At 42.0% G+C, this 21066-nt stretch overlaps 1 protein-coding gene across 2 annotated transcripts in view; it reads right to left on the bottom strand.

The window, feature by feature from the left end:
* syt7 (synaptotagmin 7) overlaps positions 1 to 21066 on the bottom strand; it is a 403875-nt gene that overhangs the window by 360518 nt on the left and 22291 nt on the right. The gene's annotated exons all lie outside the window — the stretch shown is intronic.

Here is a 21066-nt window from a genome sequence, read left to right as displayed (position 1 = left end):
TCGAGTTGATACCTTTGAACTGAATAAATCACTAGGCCCTGTTTGTTCTGGCCTTTTCTCACGTCCTGTTGCTTCCTCCACCCCTCCACCCCTCCACCCCCCCCCCCCCCCCCACTCCCACCTTTTAGTCTGAAGAAGGGTCTCGACCCAAAACGTCACCTATTCCTTTTCTCCAAAGGTGCTGCCTGGCCCACTGAGTTACTCCAGCATTTTGTGTCTATCTTCGGTATTTGAGTTTAGTTTATTGTCACGTGTATCAAGGTGCAGTGAAAAGCTTTTGTTGCATACTAACCAGTCAGCAGAAAGACAATACAAGGACAAAGACAATACAATCAAGCCATCCACAATGCACAGATACGCCAGTATCAACCAGCACCTGCAGCTCCTTCCTACATGATCAGCAGGATGAGTTGTTCTCATCTGATATTCATCAACTGAGAGACTTTGTCAAATTGCTTCATGTGCAATGCCCCCCAAAGTAAAAAAGAGTGCAGCCAAGCCCACCAGCAGGCCACCCCAGACAGAGGATCTCCTGGTAGGTCCAGCTCTCCCACCAAGGACAGAGGATCTGCGCTGTGCGCCGGGAACCCACGCAGATGGCACAGCTCACCCGCCCGCCCAGAGGGGAAGGAGTTGGATGGAGGGCCAGTAAGCAAACCGGCAGTTTTTTTTCTTATATAAACAAGAATAGTTTAAATCAACTATTTACAAAATACACATAAACCCACCACCACAATACAAAATAAACAAATATTCTTATATATTAGATAACTATCTCCCCATCCTTATTGAGGATACATTCCATCCCCCGTGGTGCCCAGCAGTCCTGGAAATCCCCCAGGACGCCCGTGGAGAGCGCGTAGTCCCTCTCAAGTACCACCTGGGCGCCGATGTAACCCCGGGATAAGGGGCAGGCAGCCGGCTCGTGCAGAGCCCTCTTCCACCTGACTCGCGGATGAGGAGCAACCCAACCAGGCCTATGAGCAACCCAACCAGGACATCTTCGGCCCTTCCCTCTTCCCTACGCACAGGTGTCCAAAGATGAGGATGGTGGGTGTGAAGTTCAGCCAGAAGGCAGTTAATGAGAGTACGTGTGCCAACATTAATAAGGTAAGTGAAATAAACTTTGATCATATTGGAACAGGGGCTGCAATCTCACAAACTTCATATACACGTGGAACACAGACTCTTCCAGCCCGCAAGAGTGGCAGGCGGCTGGCGAGTCTGTGAACCGCTCGCAAACTGGCAGTGGGAGTGCACTCGTTCGATACACTTGCATAGTATCTGAGATGCTTATGTTCTTCTTATTGTGTATGGCGTGCATAGCCTAAAGTTGTAGGACGATTTTCTATTTGATCTTATTTGATTGTGCACGCCGGCTTCATTGCATTCGTTTACCACATGAAGATTGCAATCTCCCACTCCAGATGCTTATCTAAGATATCTAAGTGATTATGTATAGTGATACCTGAACTGTATACAAAAATGAACATGTAACAAATAAAGAACCATTGATGATGCCAAGACCAACTCTTATATGCCTGAACATAATCCACATCCATCCATTGCCTGCATTTTAGACGAGGAAATGTACCCAAGTTTTATTCAAATCCACAGGTGTGTGATAGATTAATGGAGTCCTTTCCACTGGAGCAGAACCAGTCATGTTGTACTGCATCATTATAGAAGTTTGAATAATTTACAATAACTGCAGAGATTTTAAATGTTATATTTACTGGCTATATTGATGATGCTATTGTGCACCATTTCATCTCTCCTGATGGATTAAGATGTTTTAAAGTTCCTGAAAGATGTATGCAAATTCAGTAGTATCCGTGAATAAATTTCACAGAACGTTGCAAATGTCAGCGATAAGACTTAAAAACTGAAGTCAAACTGCTGCAATGGCTGTTGTGAACTTAAAGTAACTTTTGGTAAATAATGAGAGTACGTGTGCCAACATTAATAAGGTAAGTGAAATAAACTTTGATCATATTCATGTCCTATTATGATAGATAGGGTGAATACACAGACATGGGTAATCAAGAACCTGAGGACATAGGTTTAAAATGAGAAGGGAACATTTTAAATAGGTTCCCAAAGGGCAACTATTTTACAGAGAGTAGTGGGTATATGGAACAAGCTGCCAGAGGAGGTAGTTGAGGCAGGTACTATAACAGCAATTAATAGACACTTGGACAGATACATGGTTGGGAAGGATTTAGAGGGATATGGGCGAATCTGGGTGAATTGGACTAGCTCAGATGAAGCATCATGGTTGGCATGTTGGGACGAAGGGTCTGTTTTGCATGCTGTATGACTAATTCATTTTCATGAATTCCTGCACATAAAATTCCAGGCTGTCAAGCTAGACATCTATGTTTTGTAAGCATTAAATGAGGAACTTTAATTATCTTGTCAGCTTTACGTTTAGAGAAATTAGAGATCTTATTGTGCATCATATCATACTTATCATGTTCTCAAGGGCGAGATTATTTCATTTGAAGTTTCATTTTATTTTGCAGTACCTAGTTAATAGATATTGACCGGTAGAACTTTAGAACTCTTCTATAAAAGAGATATCTATAATGATAAGTGCATCATTTGATGAATATCGTGCAAACTCTAATGAGTAATTAATGACCTTAAAACAAAAGCAAAACCTTGCAAATGCTGGAAATATAACAAGATGTTGAAAATGGTCAGAAGGTCAGTCATCATCCGTGGGGAAGGAATTGAGAGATAATGTTTCAGTCAATATTCCTCGACAGACATGTAGAGAGTGTTTTATTGTCCCATGTCCCAAACCTGAACAATGAAATTCTCACTTGCAGCAACATCATAACAGGTTTGTAAACACTGTACTCTATACATAATATAACAAACAAACACAAAGTAGGCCGGTGTGGGCAAATTGGGCCGAGAGGCCTGGTTCCATGCTCTATGACTCTGTACGTGTGTACATGTGACAATAAAGAACCATTGACCATTGTTTGTGTGCGATTTGCACAAGAAAAGCAGGGGCTAAGATATCCAATTTCCAGGCAGGTGTCTGCAGTTGTGATAACAAATGTTAGTGAATGGCCAGTCACCAGTTCATATTTGTGGTCCTAACAACAATGATGTGTCTCCATCTGTTTATTACTAATAGAATCAACATATTAAACCCATCTTGCCCATTCATGTTAACCAGAATGAGAGAATCAATCCAATTCTCTCCTGCTTGCTATCCAGATCATTTAACATTCCCCCTTTTCAAACAACTTCCCAATTACATTCCATTAAAACCCAATTTAAATTAATTTTATCGATTTTGCTCCAATGATAGTGGATGAAAGAAAACTCTAACCTGACAGCAAAATGGTGTATGTGTCAGCACACTTTAATTTACAATGAAATATGAGCATCCTCCTAAGGACCAACCTTTTAAGATAAATTCATAAATCGGTATTTAATTTTAACGTTTATAATGAAAAACGTATACATGCTAAAACATTTTTTGCACCAAATTCATAAAATTAACTAATCACTAGCACATACGATATCATGTATGTATTTTAAGTCTAGTATAAATGCTGTAATACTGTTACTCTGTCCCATTATGGATTCCGACAACAGAGTCAGAGCAACAGAGTCTTGAAGCACCCTTTGGCCCAATTCATCTTTTGCCGACTAAGATGTCCCATTGGAGTTAGTCCCATTTGCCCTCATTTGTTCCATATCCCTCCAAACCTTTCCTATCCAAGCGATTTTAAATGTTGTTTATAGTACCTGTCTCAACTACCTCATCTGGCAGCTCGTTCCACATATCCACCACCCTTTGAGTGAGAATATTGCCTCTCAGGTTCCTATTAAATCTTTCTCCTCTCACCTTAAACCCATATCTTCCATTTTTTGATTCCCCTACACTGGATAAAAGACTCTGCACTTTCACCCTTTGAGAGACAGGTTAATTAAAATATGCCTGATTTACAACAAGATAAAATTAGCAAGTAGATTTTGGACTGAATTTGATTTTCAGTCTTGTTCAATCATGGTCAAATGTTATATAACAAAATTGCATTATTGAGTTTGAATCTCTTCTCAGCAGCAGCTTTCTAGCTCACGTCAGGATGTCATTGGTCTGAACTGCACTCAAAGATACGAGTCAAACTAGCACACGAGTGCAAAGAGAGAGGTGAATGGAGCGGATGCCTTTTAGGGTGAAAACGTTATGGTGAGGCCACATCCTCACTTTCAGTAGATGTCAAGAAATGAATGAGTGGCGGCACAGTTGTGCAACTGGCAGAGAAGCGGCCTTGCAGCGCCAGAGACCCGGGTTCGATCCTGACCTTGGGTGCTGTCTGCGTGGAGTGTGCACATTCTCCCAGTGATCCTGTGTGTCTCCTCTGGGTGCTCCTGTTTCCTCCCACATTCTAAAGATGTGCATGTTTGTAGGTTAATTGGTTTCTGTAAAATTGCCCCTAATGTGTAGAGAATGGATGAGAAAGTGGGATAACGTAGAACTCGTGTGAACGGGTGATCGATGGTAGATGTGGACTTAGTGGGGCGAAGGGCTTGTTCTTATGTTATGTTTCTAAACTAAACTGAATTAATCAAAGGAAGCAAGAGGCTCTCTGTGTCCTGGCCAAATTTTTATAAATCAGATCATAGCTGGTCATTTAACTTGCTGAATAAATCAGATCATAGCTGGTCATGGAACTTGGATGAGTACAAATTAGTTGCAGTATTTTCTTATACAGAACAATGACTATGTTCAAAGGGACTTCATTGCTTGCATCCAAAACGTATGAAACTGATGAAAGACAGAATATAAATGCAAGTCATTTGACCTTTTAATAAAGCCAAGTATGTTGTTATTTCAAGCAATTCATTCCAATCATTTTATTCTGATTATTGGTGGATTTAATTATTAAATTATTTTGATCAAAACACAATTAAATTACAGCAAATGATGTACATGACATTTGAATGTAAATTGGAAATCATCTGTTAGTCATGAGCATTTAATGAAGAAACTTGACCTTAAAATTGCTTCTCTTCTCTGCTCAATAGGATTCCCAATTCTGAACACTTCACTTAGATTTGCTTTCATTCAACAATTATATACTTCAAGCATGGGCACATGAAGTCTGCAAATGCTGTAAATTCGTTAAAATAAAACCCAGCAACTCAAAGATGGAGGAGACGTGCTTACTTAGAGCATAAACAACCTGTATGGGGTGGAGAGACAATATCCTCACTGCAGGAGGTTACTGATAACATAACAGGAGACGACATGGCTATACTTGATTTTACGGTAAGAAAGGGAAATTAGAGGCTCAATCTCACGCTATTCATAAATCCTCCAAAGAATTACAGAAAGAGCGAGACTGGTTTACTGTAGAGTGGGAATGTGTGTCACAAAATTCAAATTGCAAATATATAAATCAAAAACAGACAAAACTGAAAGGCAGCTGCTAAACTTACACCAACACCAAGAAATGTAGAGTGGATGATGTAGGTCACAAGGGAAAGGATGGCCTATTTACGTTCAGGAAGAGCTGCACTGTGGCAGCAGAGTAGAAAATGAGAACATGGAAAATTCAACCACGGGAGCATGAAGCAAATTGCCAAAGGATAAGTGACATGATTAAAATTAATTGACAACACAACGCAAGAATAAAAATACTCTCACCCATAGATACGCGTACATTGGCTAAATCTTGTAAGTTTGTGCAGAAAGTAAATGAGTGAAATTCACAACAGATAATGAAAGCAGACAAAAAAAGAGTGGGGCACTAAGGGATACAGGCAGCGATGGCTGTATCCCTTTGTGCCCCCCCCCCCCCACTCTGCTGAGTTTGCCCTTGACACATGGTCGCCACGAGGTCGTAGGAGGTCTTCGTAACTCTTCCTCATGCTCGTGAGTGGTCTTCGCTTACGTGTGGCGTCAAGTAGGTCGCAGCATTTCTTCCAGCCTGATAAAAAATGTCCACGACTAACAAAAAAGGTCGGCATTCGAAAAATAGATACCTTTTACCCGTAGGTAGGTCGTAGTTGGTCGTGATGGTAGTCGTAGATATTCGTAGGTAATCGTAGGTCGGTAACTGGCCCGAGAAAAAATATGCAAACATGACATCATTTTATCATGTGATAATTTTCCACTCGTAGCTAGTCGTAGTTGGTCTTAGGTGTGCAAGACCCGTAGGAGGTCGTAGACATAGTCGTAGGAGGTCGTAGACATAGTTGTAGGTCTTTTTCTTCGGCGAGTCAACATGACCTAGACATTTATTTTCAACTCGTCTAGGGTCTTCTAAACTCATGGATTAGGTCGTCCAAGTAGAACAGGCCCTTTAGCCAGAGGTATAAGCAAAACAATGGGCAGGGAATAACAGATTGACTGAGGAAAGAATAGCTTGAATAGGAGGAACAGCTACTTCCCCACAGCCATCAGGCTATTAAACTCGCCACCAAACAGACTCTGAACTGTAACAGCCTATTGCACTTTATCTGGTTATTTATGTGTATATTGAACTGAACTGTTCTGTATTTTTGTTTACTATCTCCGTTGTGCTGCAGCAAGCCAGAATTCATTGTCCTAGCTGGGACACATGACAATAAACTCTCTTGACTTGACGATGTCATATCTCGCTAGCCTTGAAATGTTTTCTCTTAACGCACATTATCTTTTTGTAAGTAGTGCTTCTTTCAAATCATGCAGATTCTCGGTGGAAAGGCATAAAAGGATTCAAACTGATTATATCGCCGAATGATAGAGTGCGGTACTAGTGAGGTGTGTATAAACTCAGACAAATAGCAATGCCTGTGCCATCTTTACCTCACTTGTAATAACAGCTTCCAGGAGTCACTTTTGTATCACATGTAATACTGACAATCTAAATATTTGGCTACCAAATTCGATAAATTGCTACTAAATTAGATACATTCGACAGTGCATTTAAGAAACACAATCAGACTGAGAAAGGGTCTGAAAAAGGGTCTCAACCTGAATCATCACCTATGTTACTGCTGAGAGGCTACCTGACTCCGAGTTACACCAGTACCTTGTCCATTTGTGTAAACCAGCATCTGCAGTTTCTTGTTTCTACCGGAATTATCAAATGCTACCTGAATTATCCCTCCTGTACCACCAATTGCTGACAATAGTTACTTTCACAGAATTGCTATTTAAATTTTTTTTAATGCCCCTACGTATCTCTGCATGAAGGAAAGTAGAATAATTCGATTTATTTCCTGACCATTTGAAAGTATTTTTCTGTTACAGTAGTTTAATTTAGAGATACAGCGTGGAAAAACAGGCCCTTCAGCCCACATAGTCCACACCAGCCATTGATTGTCCGTATATTCGTTCTACCCTACACACTTGGGAGCAATTTCTACAGAAGCCAATAAACCTACAAACCTGCACATCTTTGGAATGTGGGAGGAAACCGAGGCACCTGGTGAAAACCCACGTCGTCACCAGGAAAACGTACATATTCCGCACAAGCAACATCTGTAGTCAGGATCGAACCAGGGTCTCTGGTGCTGTAAGGCAGCAACCCTACCATTGTGCTGCCTGTGTGGAGGACAATCAATACAGTGACCATGTGACTTTGTGACAACATCATCTGATGTTAACATTCAATCTGCTGTACAATGTGTATTAATATACATTTGTCCATGGGATGTGGATGCCACGAGCAATAGCAACCTGCATTTCCCCTTAAAATTAGGCTCTGGACTGAGTGACTTAGTAAGCCATTGCAAAAGGGACTTAGAGTTAACTACATTTGACTTATTCGAGACCAGGTAAGAATTGCAGGTTTTCTTTACTGGAGGTCATTAGTGGACCTGATGGGATTTTATTGCAATCCAATAATTTCCATTATCAATGCAAGATCCAGCAAGTTTATTGCTTGAATTCAAATTCCCCAGCTGCCGTGTAGGAACGTTACCTGACGTTCTCAGATCAATAGTCCAGGCCTCTGGATACTGATCCAGTAAATTAACTACCATATCTTAGTTAATGTTGAGTCATGAACCTTCTGCACAGTCTGTTATGAAGTACCTTGCCTAAGGTGTGGAGGACAATCAATACAGCAAGCTGTTTGACTTGGTGACACATCAACTGATCAGTTAACATTCAATCTGCGGTACCTTCCAACAGGGCAAAAAGATATTAGGAGTAAAAACACTGGCTGCACCAGAAAAGAAAATCCATTGTTAGCAACCCTTACTGCCACTTCAGCTGACATTAGCAACTTAACAAAAATCACAGTGAAACCAGGCACATCAGGTATAAACAGGCGGCGACATTTTAAACAGGTTTCAATACATTCCTTACAACTTACAAGCATTTCCTTGTATATGCCACACCTATTTTGGAAAATAAATCACCATGGAACTGACTAATTTAGCAAGATATTTCCTTAAAATACCTTACAACTTACACGCATTTCCTTGTCTATGCCACGCCTATTTTGGAAAATAAATCACCATGGAACCGACTCATTTAGCAAGATATTTCCTCAAAATACTTTTCTCTTGCTGAATTCATTTTTCTAAGACTTTGGCATAAATGGAGAGGCAAGCAATTAATGCCTGTCCCTATTGCCTCTTGAGAAGATGGTGGTGAACCAGCTTCCTGAACCATCACAGGCCTCCTGGTGAAGGTACTTCCACAAAGCTGTGGGCGAAGCAAAGCATTTCACTGTACCTAGGTACATGTGACAATAAAGTATTATTGAATCGTTGTTGGAGCAGCAACCGCTCTAGTCCTTCAGGAAATAGTATTCCATGCAAGGAGCTTCAAGATTTAGACCCAGTGTGATAAAATATTGTTGATATATTTCCAAACCAGGAAATGTGGGAAGGAACTGAAGATGCTGGTTTATACTGAAGATAGACACAAAGTGCTGGAGTGACAGCGGGTCAGGCAGCATCTCTGGAGAAAATGAATAGGTTTCCTACATATTCCACAAAACCAGGCTGCATCAGGGCTCCCTGTGACCATTCTACTCGTTTTCTGCTGTTTGAAATGCACAACAAATTAATAAGGGAGAAAATCAAATTACAACATGCAGCTTACTATGATTTGGACAGCAGCATACAGGGAACACTTCCGTCTTCTGTAACCTTTCCATTTGTCACACAGCCAGAAAAGAATAGACAGAGAACATAAAATTAAATCTACCAAAAGAGGAACAAATATAATTTTAAAACCGATGCAGAGAGAAAAGGTAATGGAGAAGAAGAGGATGAGCTGGCCATATTAAGCCAATTGTTTGATATTGGGAATTTCTTTAGACAAAAGGTGGTGAATCTGTAGAATTCATTGTCACAGAAGGCAGTGGAGGCCGAGTCAATGGATATTTTTACGGCAGGGATTGAGAGATTCTTGATTAGTATGGTTGTCAGGGATTATGGGGAGAAGGCAGGAGATGGAGTTGAGAGGAAAAGAAAGACCAGCCATCATTGAATGGCAGAGTAGATTTAATATCTTAATTCTGCTCCCGTAACTTAAGTTACTCCGGTGGTTTGTATCTACACAAGATTCCAGATCTGCACTTCCTTGTGTCTGCAAATTCTCATTCAATCTACTTGTCATTTTCTACCTGCAGGTGCATCGTTTCATTCAGTGTAAGAATAGTGAGGCCCAATTCCTCATTTCCTGATTTTTGTTTCTAGGGGCAAGTATTCTCTGGTCTTCATTTGACAACTTTGGTTATAAAATCCGGTACAGCAGGTCATTCCGGTGATAAATATATTATGGCAATTTAATGCCTAATTTTCCAAGCTTGAAATGTAAGTGTTGATGCGGTGGAATAAGCATCTTTGTTATAATATAATCGCTCCCTGCTTAGATGCACAACACAGCACTTAACTCACACATGAAGGAATCCCACAAAATTAAATTGGCACTTGCTAAGGCTACTAATTACTCATTATGTAGCTGATGCTAATTTTCTCTCAAATCAAATACTTATCTAATGGGCTGTGGTAGAAACAAAAACAGTCCTCAACTGATTCCCCCCAATATAGAATTGTGGAGAATGTGCAAGACCACAGCAAAGAAGTTCTCATGTCTTCAATTCAAGTTTTCTATAATTTGTGGACCGTTCATCAATCCTGGTGGTGATGTTTCTGAATCATGCGGAGTGCATTAAGATGTAATATGCCATCTCAATTTATTGTCACATGTACATAGAAACCATGAAATGCTTTGTTTTGCATTCAACTCAGTAATATCATTCAGCAGACCTCACTGAGGCAGTAGACAAGTGTTGCCTAATATCTAACGTCAGCAAAGTTACACCAGTTCACTGGACAGATCTATCTTCTGCTTGTCGCCCACGTTGCTGCAGCCCCCCCCCCCCCCCCCCTTCACTCTTGGTGGCTCCCTGCCAGCTAGTTCTTGGTGGCACTCCTCACTCTCGATGGGCCACCTCTCTCTCGGCAGTTGCTCGCAGATCCCTTCTCGCACTTGGCAGCGCTGATCCAGTCAATGCCGGTGGCTCCTGCCAGGTTCGGAGTCCACGGTGGGTGAGCCAGGCCTACCTCCGTCCTCGGTCCCCGGCAGCTGAGCTGGGCCTACTGAAGGGCTTGGCTACTTCTGTAGCCACAGCTGCCCTGGGGCAGACTGACGAAAGCGTGGCTGCCAATCTGCGCCTACGGCCCCTCCGACCACCACCAATCACTCACACACATTCACACACAGGCAAAGGTGGGTGAAGTGTCTTGCCCAAGGACACAACGACAATATCCAAGCGGGATTCGAACCAGCTACCTTCCGGTTGCCAGCTGAACACTTAGCCCATTGTGCCATCTGTCGTCCCATAAGTCTAGGATAGTGCTAGATTACGGGATAATCACTGGTCGCCATGGATTCAGTTGGCTGAAGGGCCTGTTTCTGCACTGCATCTCTAAAGTTTAAAGTCTAAAGTTACCATTTTCCTGCATTTGACTCAAATCCCTCCAAACCTTTCCGATCCAAATGTCTTTTAAATGTAGTTATTGTACCTGCCTCAATTACCTCCTGTGACAGCTTGTTCCATATACCCGCTACCCTCCAGTTCTTTTAGTTGTGAAAAATTCTGTCTGGTTCCAAAGATAATCTATAGCGCAGCAGAGAGGATTGAAAACCGCTTCTGAATGAGAGGTTGCTTATGTTCTTATGGCGAGTGGCAGATAGTTTATTCTGTAATTCTCACCCTTAAATTAAAAATGGTTTAATTAGGGAGGATACAGAGATGGCTTTTAGGCAGTGTGTTACAATTACAGTGCCCTTCATAATGTTTAGGGCAAAGACCCATCATTTATTTATTTGCCTCTGTATCCACAGTTTGAGATTTGTAATAGAAAAAAATCACATGTGGTTAAAGGGCACATTGTCAGGTTTCAATAAAGGCCATTTTTATACATTTTGGTTCAACCATGAAGAAATTACAGCTGTATTTATACATAGTCCCCCATTTCAGGGCAGCATAATGTTTGGGACACAACAATATAATTTGAATGAAAGTAGTCATGTTTAGTATTTTGTTGCATATCCTTTGCATGCAATGACTGCTTGAAGTCTGTGATTCATGGACATCACCAGTTGCTGGGTGTCTTCTCTGGTGATGCTCTGCCAGGCCTGTATTGCAGCCATCTTTAGCTTGTTTTGGGGGCTAGTCCCCTTCAGTTTTCTCTTCAGCATATAAAAGGCATGCTCAATTGGGTTCAGATCGGGTGATTAACTTGGCCACTCAAGAATTAACCATTTTTTAGTTTTGAAAAACTCCTTTAACAGTATGTTTGGGATCATTGTCTTACTGCAGAATGAACCGCCGACCAATGAGTTTTGAGGCATTTGTTTGAACGAGCAGATAGGATGTGTCTATACACTTCAGAATTCATTATGCTACTATCATCAGCAATGAAGATAAGTGAGCCAGTACCTTCAGCAGCCATACATGCCCAGGCCATGAGGTGGAATGTTCTGGATCTTGGGCAGTTTCTTCTCTCCTCCATACTTTGCTCTTGCCATCACTCTGATATAAGTTAATCTTCATCTCATCTGTCCACAAGACCTTTTTCCAGAACAGTGGTTGCTCTTTTAAGTACTTCTTGGCAAACTGTAACCTGAGTTTTGCAACTAACCTAAATTTCTATTACAAATCTCAAATTGTGGAGTACAGAGGAAAGTAAATAAATGATGGGTCTGTCCCAAACATTACGGAGGGCACAGTATACTTGTCACAAAACTACCCGCAATTCAAATGAAACAAGTTAGATTAGCTCTAAGAGATTTGTGTAAATGAAAGGCTTTTGTTCGGAATTAGACTTTTGACACAGCCACTTAACACGTCCTCTACCTGAAGCATTCACGGTTTCCTCTTTCTTTGGATGCACCCGAGCTACGGTGTTTATTCTTACCCAATAAAGAGTGGTTTGATGTGGAGCTACACAAATACTAACCAGCAAAAGCTGTTTGGCACAAAAGGAGCTAAGTGGAAAGCAAAGAGGGAAAACATTTACAGGAAACCTGAGCAGCATCTTTCCTCACAGAAAGTGTGGTTGGTATAGTTAGTCAGTTATTGTTATCACATATATATAGTGGGAGAGTGAAAAGCTTTTTTGTTGAGTGCTATCCGGTCAGTGAAAATAGTGTATAAATACAATCAAGCCTCCCACAGTGTATAGATACAAGATAAAGGGGATAATGTTTAGTGCAAGGTAAAGTCCAATTTAAATTATTCAATGGTCTCCCATGAGGTAGATGGGGGGGTCAGGGCCACTCTCTAAATGGTGAGAGGACAGTTTAGTTGCCTGATAACTTTGGGGAAATAACTGCCCCTGAATCTGGAGGTTTGTCCATAGAGAACAAGCTCCCAGTGGAGGACACAGAGGCAGGTGCAATTATAATGCTTAGAAGATATTTAAACCAATACATGGATAGGAAAGGTTCGGTTGGATATCGGCCACACACACACGCAAATGAAGCTGGGTCAGGCAAGTAGGACACGTTGGACTAAGAGTGTGTTTTTAATCTGTTCAACTATGATTCAAAGTGACTGCCTCACATTAGCCCATTGTATCCAGTCATGAGTCGTGATGGACAATAACTGTTGAACGAAGGAGATTACATGCATAACTCCCTCAACAGTGAAGTCCAGCTCATGGGTGGTGTTTACATCCACCCACGGCTAGAAGCACTGCATATATTATATCTCAGTGTTTTAGTGGGGAGGGAGACAGAGAGAGAGAGAGAGAGAGAGAGAGCGCATGGATATAGTCCCTTGGGGCTCACGCCAACCATTTATCACCTTGTCACACAAGTTCTATGTTACCCCACTTCCTCATCCACTCCCAGCACATTTATGACATTTTTAGAGGCCATTTAACCTACAAACCCACACACCTTTGGGATGTGGAAAGAAACCGGAGCACCTGGAGGAAACCCACGTAGTCACAGGTACAAACGTGCAAACTCCACACAGACCGCTCCTGAGGTCAGGATTGAACCTGGGTATCTGGCGCTGCAAGGCAGCAACTCTGCCGCTGCAACACTGGGCTGCCCCGAACCTTTTCACAAGGTTCCGTCCATCAAAGAATAATCCAATTGAATGTACTTTAATGTGTTATGGCAAGAATTTGCAGCATACCTCGATGAAGGGAAATGGGCGCAAAAATATTTAAACGAATGCTGAAGACAAGCTCTAGAATTAGCCATTTAGACATCTTTAGACATGCAGCAACAACATTGCAGACAATGAAAAGCAGGATTGTTTTAATCCATCCATGTCTTCTGTGTGACCAAGACTTCACGCACTATAAACATTCACCAATGACTTGGCTTTGGGATAACTCCTGCATTCCTTCCTCCTTCCTCTCTACCCCACCCTAGTCATCCTTCTAGTTCCACAGTTCGCATCCCTGTCATTAGCGCATCTTTTCCAGCCAACAAAAGGCCATTATGGACTCCATCCTTCCTGAGGTCATCTGTCGCCAACCCTGTTTTGTTCTGTCCTTTTCTATTTTTCAGTCTGAAGAAGGGTTCTGACCCCAAAATGCCACATTCTTTTTCTCCAGAGATGCTGCTTCACCCGCTGAGTTATTCCAGCATTTTGTGCCTGACTTGGCTTTGGAGTTGAGCACCATCGGCAAGATACACTGCAGTAAATTGGCAATACCTCCTGCTTTGACTGCTCGAAAGACAAGAAGAGCATTGTAACCAACAAGTCTCACACTGTCCTGGCAGGGGATGACTTACCTGTTTATTCATCATCAGGGGAGGAAAATCATGGATAACAACATACCTGTTGTTGTACTTCCGGTGGCGCTGGTGCCAGCAGCCTCCACCTACAGCCCGGTATCTTTTTGTTTTTTTGTTTATTTAGTTATGTAAAAGTGTGTTTTTGTGTATTTTTTTTGTGTTTTGATGTGGGGGAAGAGGGTACGGTGCGGGGGATACCGTCCTTCAGCCGCTTCCTGGTGAAGACGCGACTATTATTCGAGTCGCGTCCTCGCCCCCCCCGAGCGGCCTACCTACTGGATTGCCGCGGCCTTTCCTGCCGGGATCGACCAGAGCTCCAGCAGCGGCGGGACAGCGCTGATACATCGCGGGGCTGGCGATGCCTTACCGGGGATCGCCGTCTGGAGCTCGGAGTGCTGGACCTGCTGCACCGACATCATGGAGCTGCGGTTTGCGGGCTCCCAACGCGGGCGGCGCTGATCAACAGCGCGGGGTCCTGCGACTCTGCCCGGCTCAGCCTGCGGACTGTTAGGCCTGTTAAGCTTCTACGAGTAAGAATTTATTGTTCCGTTGTCAGTGCTGTAATGTATATAATGTAATTAGCATATGTTATGTCTTGTGCGAGGGGACGCATGCGCTAGAGGAGACTCATGGTGGCGCCTGAAATAAAGAAGCATGTTAGTTTACTCCTGTATCTGAGAGTTCTTTTGAGTCAGTTCCAAGTACCCAAAATACACTACAAGTACATTGACAATCAAACACTCGACTGATCTCTCAACCTGTCGTTGCCCCTCAGCGATATATGCATATGCACTCCTATCTCTCTCCCTCTCCGTTTATCACTACTTACCAAGCTGCACCAATTGGCCTAGTTGTTTCTCCTTATCCTCTCTAGTTGATGTACACTGCAACACAGTGGCACAGAGATACAGTTGATGTCTTACAGCACCAGAAACCCTGACTGCAGGTGCTGTCTGTGTAGAATTGTGTTCTCTCTGTGGCCGCATGGGTTCTCTCCGGGTGTTCCAGTTTCCTCTCACACTCCAAAGACGTGCAGGTTTGTAGGTTAATTGGCTTCAGTAAAGTTTGTGAATTGACCCTAGTGTGTAGGATAATGCTAGTGTATAGGGTGAATACTGGTCAGCACAGCAGTCAGCTGAAGGGTCTGTTTGAGTGCAGCAATCCCAGACACCAGTTCAATACCACCTTCTCAAGGACATGGGGGACAGATAATAAATGCCATCCTTTCCAATTACATGAATATACAAGATCTAATCTAAAATAAAGCTTTATCTTAAATTGAAATAGAATATCCCATTAAATCATAATGATGAATTTCAGTATAGTCAGCAGGAGACCCATCACCTTTTTTTAAGCAAAAGGGAAAAAAGTAAATAAGACATACTGGAGATCAAATCAATTTATAGAACACGATCATCAATCCTGCTTAGACAATCTCTGGTGATTGTCTTATTCTTAAATCCATAGTAAGTTTTCTTTTCAAAGCACAATTTCAATCCAAAACATTTTCAAGATGTAATGGTTTATTCCTTTTAATTAAAGATTTGTTAGCTAAATGTTCAGTTTGAAGTGTTATTTCATATTTATAATATTTGAAGATTTCTTTGCACACAAGATAATTCCGATTCAACCAGCAATTTGCTGGAAATACTCAATGACCTGAGCAGCATCTGTGGGGATAAAGAATTTGGCAACATTGAGTCAGAACCCTGCATCAGGACTGAGTGTCGATAAAAAACAATCATGGCTGGGGAATTCCAACATGTGGTACTGGTTATTTCAACACGACATGATTGCAAGTCCCACTTTTCCAAGAATGAAATGTATTACCACTATTTACAAAAGATTCTGTATCCCTCGAGAAATTTGACCAGGTGCATCATTTGACATTATTTCCCCACAAAGATTTCATTTTGTATCAGTGCCAAATTAGACAGCATTAATCTGAGAAACCATCATCGGTGATCTTTCTTAGAACAACCTTGAGACGTGGAAGGAAAGAGGAGGACCCGGAGGAAACCCACATGGTCACAGGAAAAACGTGCAAACTCTGCATAGTCAGGATCAAATTAGGGCATTAGTCACTGTGAGGCAGTAGATATAACAGCTGTATCATATAACCAAATAACCATATAACAATTACAGCACGGAAACAGGCCATCTCGACCCTTCTAGTCCGTGCCGAACACGTATTCTCCCCTAGTCCCATATACCTGCGATATAACCTGTGCATCACGGTGATGCCCTCATTTTAAATATACGTCTTAAGGTGGCACAGCGAAACAGCAGTAGAGTTGCTGCCTTACAGCGCCAGAGACCTGGATTAGATCCTGACTATGGGTGCTGTCTGTACGAAATTAATTCATTCTTCCTGTGACCGCGTGGGTTTCTTCTGGGTGCTCCGGTTTCCTCCCACACTCCAAGACGTACAGATTGGTAGGTTAATTGGCTTCGGGAAAATTGTCCCTCGTGTGTAGGATAGTGTTAGTGTATGGGGTGATCGCTGAAAACACAACACAAATACGGGAGCACAGAGGGCGGCACAGTAGTGCAGCGGTAGAGTTGCTGCCTTACAGCACCAGTGACCTGGGTTTAATCCTGACTACGGGTGCTGTCAATACAGGATTTATACATTCTACCTGTGACCACTTAGGTTTTTATTGGGTGCTCCGGTTTCAAGTTCAAGAGAGTTTATTGTCATGTGTCCCTGTATAGGACAATGAAATTCTTGCTTTGCTTAAGCACACAGAAAATAGTAGGCATTTACTACAAAACAGATAAATGTGTCCATATACCATGATATAAATATATACACACATGAATAAATAAACTGGTAGTGCAAATAACAGAAAGTGGTTGCTAATAATCAGAGTTTTGTCCGAGCCAGGTTTAATAGCCTGATGGCTGAGGGGAAGTATCTATTCCTGAACCTGGTTGTTGCAGTCTTCAGGCTCCTGTACCTTCTACCTGAAGGTAGCAGGGAGATGAGTGTGTGGCCAGGATGGTGTGGGTCTTTGATGATACTGCCAGCCTTTTTGAGGCAGCGACTGCGATAAATCCCCTCGATGGAAGGAAGGTCAGAGCCGATGATGGACTGGGCAGTGTTTACTACTTTTTATAGTCCTTTCCTCTCCAGGGCGCTCAAATTGCCGAACCAAGCCACGATGCAACCGGTCAGCATGCTCTCTACTCTGCACTTGTAGAAGTTAGAGAGAGTCTTCCTTGACAATCCGACTCTCCGTAATCTTCTCAGGAAGTAGAGGCGCTGATGAGCTTTTTTGATAATTGCGTTAGTGTTCTCGGACCAGGAAAGATCTTCAGAGATGTGCACGCCCAGGAATCTTCCCACACTCCAAAGACGTGCACGTTAATTTGGCTTCGGTAAAAATTGTAAATTGTCCTCAGTGTGTAGGATAATGCTAGTGTACGGGGATAGCTGGTTGGCATGGGCTCGGTGGGCAGAAGGGCCTGGTTCCACGCTGTATCTGTAAACTAAAAACTAACCTTGCTTTCATGTAGTTTTATTCATTATTGTCATGTAACCAGAAGTACAGTGAAGAGCCTTTGTTTGCGTGTGATCCAGTCAAAGACTATACATGAATACAATCACTTGATCGTAGTGCACAGATAAAGAATAGAGTACATGACATAGAGATATTACATTGAAAGGTAATTTGCCTAGATAGAATTTCCTAATAAGCAGTGCGAGTGGTAACTTTTACAAGATGATAAGCATAATGCAACACAATAGTTTTATTTTGTTGTTTCCTTCACAGTTGCCTAACCTGTTGAATAGCAATGGCATTTTCTATTTGTGAAACACAATAGTGCATCTCATCCATGCATTGATGATATTGCAGGTTCTTCAGGTTTATTATCTTTTGTCAGGGAGCAGCCTAACTACAATTAACTCTCTCACGCAATAACATGAAAGGACAAGAGCACGAGCGGCCACACTGCCCCTCAAGCCTGTTCAACCAGTCCATATGATCATCTATTCTGGCATCCACTCCAAAGAAAGATCAGAATGGAGCGTTGTTTTGAGATAATATGCAAATACTTCTAGACAGTCGTGACACAATACTATTCTGTCATCATAAGATAATGACCCTGTGATATTGGCAGTACAAGTTCTAGTCTGATTGGACTTTGACATTTAAGTTATAGTTTTCCTGGTTGAAAGATTAAATTGCACAAGGTACATACCCCAGAATGGGGTGGCACAGCGGTAGAGTTGCTGCCTCACGGCGACAGAGACCCGGGTTCGATCGTGACTATGGGTGCTGTCTGTATGGAGCGGCACATACTGCCTGTGACCGCGTGGGTTTTCTCCAGGTTCTCCGGTTTCCTCCCACAATCCAAAGACGTTTAAAGATTAATTTGTTTCTGTAAATTGTCCCCAATGTGTAGGATAGAGCTAGTGTACAGGTGGTCGCTGGCTGGTGTGGAATCGGTGGGCTGAAGGGCCTGTTTCTCCACTGTATTTCTAAACGAAATATTGAAGTTGTAGGTAACCCAAACTTCCCTGCTGTCTTATGCTTAATGAACTAAAATTACCATTTATTTTCCTAATGAGTCCCAACCTTGTTATAGACACAAAACAAAGAACAGCTTCAAAAATAATCAAGAGTCTAAAGACTGATATTATGGCTCATGACCCAAGGAATTCAAACAAGAAAAGCAAAATTCAATTTTCAATATAGTACAGTATCACTTTTGCTGCAAATAATGAAAACTAGAAAGCGAAAGAAACAATTATTGGATGACTGGATGGGTCTGTAAAAATGAAACACTGGAAGGAAATTGTCAGACCTAGAAAGGCCAAGTTATATTCATAGGAGGTAGGCATAGGGGCGTTTTAGGAAACAGTAAAATAAGTTCTATTCTCTCAATATATGAAGTATTTGCAATCTTGGATCGGATCCAGCAGCATTGTTGACCAGATCAAAAGTGCAGAATGAAATGAAAATATTTGAATTTCAAACAATAGGAAGAGGATGTAAATTTCAATGTAAACTTCAATGTAAATTTGCCAGATCTGACTTGTTAGTTCCAGGCACATATTAAAAGGGAACTGAAGCCCTTAGTGTATGTCTTAACAGTTGAATTAGCAATGCATTAATTAGTGAAACTCTTTCACCTCAATCCCAGTCCAGCTCCAAAGACAGGGAGAATGCACAAACTGAGAGCATATCGATTTTTAAAATAAATATCAAAATACATTCCGATGAAGGGTCACATCAACCCAACATTTCATTTTATAACAGATCATCGTATTATATCTATATTTTAAGCACCATGGTAAAATACTGTGGATAGCAATGGCCAAGCATTTTTCAAACATTCATTTGTCAATTCATGGTCTGGGTGTCAATTGAAGCATAAATCCATTTAAAATAAATGCTTCCTCACCCCTGTCACAACAGGGGGAAGAGGAATAATGTATTAACAAATCAAACATGTACCCAATCGTTCTCAGCTATGGTAATTTTAAGCTCACCTTGTTCCTTTGACCGTCAAGAGATATTATTTCCTCTACTGCAAGAAATCAATACACATCGCAGTTTCTAAAAATGCACTAAATACAGCTTGGAAGAATATTGGGAGAGATTATTGTGCTCCCAATCAAACCATTACTGCCTCTAAACTTACCTTTGTTGAGAGGTACAGCATGGAATCAGGCCCTTCGGCTGACCAAGTCCACGCTGACCAACGATCGTCCAAACACTAGTCTATCCTACACACCAGAGACAATTTACAGAGGCCAATTAACCAACATACCTGCACGACTCTGCAATGCGGGAGGAAATTAGAGCAATGGAGAAAACCCATGCGGTCACAGGGTGAACGTGCAAACTCTGTACTGACAGTAACCATAGTCAGGATCGAACCTGGACCTCTGGCGCTGCACGGCAGCAACTCTACCACTGCGCCACTATGCCATCCTAACCTAGATGGAAGTCTATAATAGATTAGCCCCTCAATCCTCAAGTTACATTATTAATTTTCCGAGGGATTTTGATCACATCCAGAATTTAAAGTTTGCTCATGATTCCGGCACCTATTGTGGTCTCCCCTGCCCTTTCATAATGACAGGACAGTCTTTATCTCCACTACAGTATTGGGTTGTTAGCATAACTTGACTATTACGACAGTGGGTGGGCGTAATGTTAACATAGCCATATGAATACAGAGATCTTGAAACTGTTAGCATCATAAACAATGTAGATGGATTTTCATGTGTAATACCATACTAAATCATTGTGCGGCATAGTTGCCTGTGCTGAGATTGCACATTCGCCCTGTGACCACATGGATTTTCCCTGGGTGCACCGGTTTCTTGACCCATCCCAAAGATGTGCGGGTTTGTAGCTTAATTAGCCTCTGTAAATTGCATCCCAATGCGTAGGGAGTAGATGCAAGATGAGATGGCATAGAACTAGTGTGAACGAGTAGAAACAAAGAACTCCAGATGCTGGTTTATACCAAAGATAGATACAAAGTGTTGGAGTAACCCAGCGTGTCAGGCAGCATGCTGCATGACCCACTGAGTTGCTTCAGCACTCAGTGTCTATCTTTAGTTTGGACAGGCGCTGGTCGGTGTAGACTCGGTGGGCCGATGGACCCACTTCCATTCTGTATCTGTCAATCAATTAAGTGCCTGTAGAAGACAGGTTTCTTGTACATGGGGAGCATGGAGACCCTCCACATCTTTAAACAGCAACTACTGTCAAGAGGTTTAGGGCAGTCTCTGAAATGAGTAATGTTACAGCCTGGTAAATCCCTCTGGATACTCTGCCCACACATGTAGGCTGAAAGAAAAG

This window comes from Amblyraja radiata, chromosome 20 (assembly GCF_010909765.2).
Source record: "Amblyraja radiata isolate CabotCenter1 chromosome 20, sAmbRad1.1.pri, whole genome shotgun sequence".
NCBI lineage: Eukaryota > Metazoa > Chordata > Chondrichthyes > Rajiformes > Rajidae > Amblyraja > Amblyraja radiata.
Note: the sequence above shows the minus strand (reverse complement) of the source record. Positions and strands in the feature narration are given on the sequence as shown.